At 41.4% G+C, this 5184-nt stretch overlaps 1 pseudogene; it reads right to left on the bottom strand.

The window, feature by feature from the left end:
* Positions 1 to 2922: 2922 nt before the first annotated feature.
* On the bottom strand, positions 2923 to 3560 carry LOC138942472 (uncharacterized; annotated as a pseudogene).
* Between the last annotated feature and the right edge of the window lie 1624 nt (positions 3561 to 5184).

The following is a 5184-nucleotide window of genomic DNA, read 5'->3' as shown; positions in this document are numbered from 1 at the left end:
TAGTTTACTTTTTCGATACCTCTGACGTAAATGTAACGTGCTTGTCTTGTTATTTCCCGTAGTTGCGTTGTAAAATATTTCGGATTAGTTTCGCCGTCGAACCATTCGATACCATGATAATTTCTTGTGAGCCAATTGTTTTCATGCCTTACTTTTCCTGGTATATCGCCAAATGAATTCGAAGGCATTATAATCCAATGTCCGACGAATGGAGCGTCAAGCGCGATAACAGCAACTTCCTTAGGGATAAATTTCTCATTGGCATCGCGGAAACCCTGTATGTCGATGACGATATCCATTTTGTGAAGACTGGAGCGCTCACGATAACGAGGCTTAAACAGCTCGCGAAGCGTCGACGTTCGTGTCTCGAATGAAACTGAATCCTTTTTTTGTTACATTACACAATTTTTGATATTTTATGCTGTTGGCATTTTGATCGAATGTGGAGGAGAGAAAAAGGAGTGAAATTTTCCGAGTATTACGTTGTAACGGTCAAATATCTGAACGCGATAAATATCTAACCGGCAAAATCGACGATGACTTGACGAGACGAATCGATTTCAATTACATTATCGAATTCGGCGTAAATAATACAATTAACGGTCTCAGTGAGAGCCTTCTCGAAGCGCACTTCTAATCGTAAACTGCCATGCCTCACGAGATTCCAATGCCCTGCGTAATTAGCAGACAGATCGGGTGTGAGATCAAAAGCGAATAACGTATATCCCTTGGAATAATCGTCTCTACTTATAGAATTTCCTTCGTTCAAAAAATGGATGCCCGTTCCCGCGAAGAGAGTTTGATAAGCTTCGACGTAAAGCGGTTCCTCCGGCAAGAAACCCGGTTGTAACGGTCTACTAGGAATTTGCATACCGTCGACGTATAGCGAGAAGGAATTTATTCCATAATTTTTGAAATTAAACGGATTTAATTTTCTATCCCCATTAAACGCTTTATTATTAACAAATCCGATTATTATCCTTTTCGGAAGTTGACCGAGTATTACGTTATCTAACGATTCACCCACAACACCACTATGAATCGTAAATGTTTTAACTTCGACTCTCGTGAGCGGATATTTGGCCGTAACTTTACTCAACATTCTAGCGTGCGCTAGTAACAATCCTGCGCTTATTTTCGCCCTTCTCACGAGTAAACTCGCATCTTGTATATGAATTTTCGACGTTGAACCGTTACTGTCCATAAGACAGAACGAATCTTTCGAACGAGTCTCAAGCGTACTTCTACGCCGTTAATTAAAAATTTGTCTTGATTGAAAACGTCGCAATGGAGATGTCCTATAAGATCTAGCGCTTGCCCGCCGTGAATGTAACAAGCGCGCCTCACGAGAGCGGAATTTGGCGATTTTGATTCCACCGGTTCGTTCATTTGACCGGGTGTATCCGCGTCCTATAGACAGGAGGTTAGATGGGAAGTTTTTGCGGGTGAAGAATAATTTAATAATGCCTCGATGTACGCGCGGTACGCGTAAGCGTTGTTTGGAGGCGACACGAGCTTTTGGTTGAAATACACGTCGATCTGATTGAACATGGAATGAAGTAAATGATTTACGGGGCCTATAATGACCGTGGCGGATGTGCCTGCAGTATGTCCCGACATTTCTACGCGTACGCGAAGACTTAACATGGTGTGCGTGAGATCTAAATATTCTTCTCCGTGACCCGGGATGACGAATTCTATCGGGGAATCGTCCGAGAGCGAAGTCACGCGTTTGTAATGAATCCATTGCGAACTCTCGATACTTGTTTGCGTGGGAGGTAAAGAAAAGAGATCGAGTTCGCTCTTTAAACACTCACTCGAATGCGTGTGAAGAAAGGACATGCTTATCTACCACAATTTTTTTTTATCGCCGCTGTAATTCTAACTGGTAGATGTGTTTAGAATATATACCGTTTAAGAAAATATGTCGGATACGGTGCGCTTTTTACCGGTTTTACGCCGTTTCGCGGATGTCTTAAGTCTTTTCACCGTTGTGCGATTTTTTTTTCTCTTATTGTTCGCTGTTTTTGTATTTGTTCTTTTTTTCCCTCGCGTCTTGCACTTTGACGAAATTTTCTTACGAGAGTGACGACGTCTACGTAATGTCATTAACGATGCGCGTGTTGAGCCCGCCGAAAGGAAACTGAGCTACATGCATTTTTGCATCCGACTTATAACTTGAGCCCTTCATCAGACTACTTATTTTTTCTTTAGCTTTTCTCTTAAGATTGTCGCGCGATTCTTCAAATCGGTGTTTAGCCGCTACTTTAAACGGCATATTATTTTCAACATCTTCGATTATATTAACACCGGCCCGTAAAGCTTCTTTCCCCACAGCCCGTACCCCTCTGGTTAAATAAGGTAATACACGTCTGAACAGTCCTCCGAGAAAACTGCCAATACCGTGACCTCGTTGATAGGGCGATCCCACGAAAACTCGCGGAATTCCACCGCCGCGACTGCTGCCGTTTTGTAATTCGTCGCAATACGTCGAATAATAAACCATTAATGATTAATTTTTTATCGCGCTCTCTAATTATTATTATTATTATTATTATTATTATTATTATGATATCTACTCGATACGTCTAAAGTGTAATGTCACTGTCAGCGTTCCAAATTCGAATGGTATACTCTGTCCTAGTTGATCTCTTATATCTATCTCGATTGTGCGAAAAGACGTTTGATGCAGGGCAATGTATTGAGTGTGTGAGAAATGTTTTATTTGAGTAGACGCGAACGCGTAATCATTTTCAACATCAAGTGCGACTATTCGCAAAAGAGGAGATGCATATCACCGGTAATATAGGGTTCGCAAATATCGCAATAGACAAAGAGCTTGTCGGGAATACCACGCAACAAACTAGCTGGTTCGGTGGCTACTATTACTCGTTCGTACGGAAATACGTAAAATGGTGATGTTTAAATTTCAACATCGTCATGAATCCAGGAAGGTAAAACGCCCGATGTACCGGTATTATTTTCAATTTTATCATGTTTCTCATTGGCATTCTGTATATCAAAGTCAGTTTCACTAAAAAGCCATAACGGTAAACGATCCACAGCATTAACATTGAGCTTATTATGCGTATCGAAGCCGAGTATTCGATAAAGTTTTTCGGAAAAGTTTACATAATGAATCATATTCAGCATTTCGCAATATCGCAGGAAAGTTTCATAATAATTTTGCGTCCGATAATAGCGCTAAATTGTCAAAGGATATGCGAACCCGCTGATTTTGCTGAATAATTCACAGCTTCTATAAGATCGGGTATATTCGAGTAAATGCCCGATGGTATTTCAGATTTCCTAGCGTTGATTTTCTTTTTTTGGGAGCCTATCGTGTATTCTTGAATATTTATAAATCTTATGATTCCTTCTCCAGGGCGTATATGAAGAAAGCTAGTCGGAAATTGAATCTCCGTGAGCGCTACTTCCCAACGTCCTTGCAAGTCTATACGTTGAGGCAATTCAGTAGTGAAACATGTGGTTTTATTCTCCGGAAAAAAACGCATACTGCTATTACTAGAGAGAATCATATAAAATCCTTCCTCCCTCATTTTTGATTCAAAGATTTTAAACTCGAAGCGGGTATCCAAGAATCGAATTTTGAAGGATATCCTTGCCAACTAACTAATAATTGTTTATTGTTACCACGTCCCCTACTTTTTATCACACGTTCGACGATAAATTCTTCTTCTTGCAAGTTTTTAACAACAGATGCTAATTCTTGTTCATAAAAAATTCCGTCTATAACTTCGCCCGCTAAATCGCTTAATTCGTATACGTGCGGTTTTCTCCATTCGAGAACACGGTAAATTCGAAATATTTCTTCGCTCCACTTTGCCTCGTATCCTTTCTCAAAGGCTACTTTTGCTCTACTGACACGCACGAAATTGCCCACGTTATATTTAGCCTTTTGCCCGCGATTCTTTTTCTTCGCCCCATCGCCGTTGTCGTTCCAGCGACGATTCATATTTTCACGCGCGCTTCGCGCATTTTCCCTCGTAATGACTGCAGGTTGCATTTTGATGGTGGAATGTCGAGTATGATTGTAAGCGCGAACGATATACTGCAAAACATCGATGTAACGTCGCGTATTTTTGTGCGTAAAATATCGCCACATCCGTTCCTTGAGCGTTCTATTAAAGCGTTCCACTATAGCTGCTTTAATATCAGGATTACGTGCTACACGAAAACGAATATCTTTTTCTTTTAAGAAATTTTGTACTTGCCGAGCAATAAATTCTTTACCTTTGTCGGTCTGCAGGTATACGGGTAGGCGCTCTTTGTTTCTCGAGAATATGCGTTGAAAGGCTTTTACCACGCAGGCACCTGTTTTGTCGCGTAAAGGCTCTACCCAAACGAATTTACTAAGCACATCGATAACCGTTAATAGATATGAATAACCCTTGAGATATAACTCTTGAGATTACGAATATCAATCAAATCAGCCTCCCATAAGTCATCGATATTTGTGAGTGGCCTTCACTTGGACACAGTACAATTGGACACGGTGCAAATGGACACGTTACAAATGGACACGAGATTGTGCACACGGTTCAATTGGATACAGTAATTTTGGATACAGTAGCTTTTGGACACATAAGAAAATACGCATCGTTTACTTGGACACCGCTCAATTGGACACTGTTCATTTGGACACCGTTCGTTTGGACACAGAAAGATGCGCACCGTTCATTTGGACACCGTTCGTTTGGACACCGTTATTTGCCCACCGTTCGTTTGGACACCGTTCATTTGCCGACCGTTCGTTTGGACACCGTTCATTTGCCCACCGTTCGTTTGGACACCGTTCATTTGCCAACAGTGTCCAATTGAGCGGTGTCCAAGTAAAGGATGCGTATTTTCTTATGTGTCCAAAAGCTACTGTATCCAAAATTACTGTGTCCAAATGCACTGTGTCCAATTGAACCGTGTGCAAAATCTCGTGTCCATTTGTAACGTGTCCATTTGCACCGTGTCCAATTATACTGTGTCCAAGTGCACCACTCCCGATATTTGTCACGTTATAATGTAAGCGTGGAAATTTTCGACGTACCGGACGATGTAACGTGTATGCGTTAAAGTCTTGCGATTTAAGCCAATCGATGACCTCGTTACGTGTGAAATTCGGTTTAGCGGCTCGCGATAAATTGGCCGTCGCCGAATAGCCGGCATAGT

The sequence above is a fragment of the Polyergus mexicanus genome, unplaced genomic scaffold (assembly GCF_030449975.1).
Source record: "Polyergus mexicanus isolate NDT 795.1 unplaced genomic scaffold, iyPolMexi1.0 SCAF_22, whole genome shotgun sequence".
Taxonomy (NCBI): Eukaryota; Metazoa; Arthropoda; class Insecta; order Hymenoptera; family Formicidae; genus Polyergus; species Polyergus mexicanus.
This window is presented reverse-complemented; position numbering and strand designations above follow the sequence as displayed.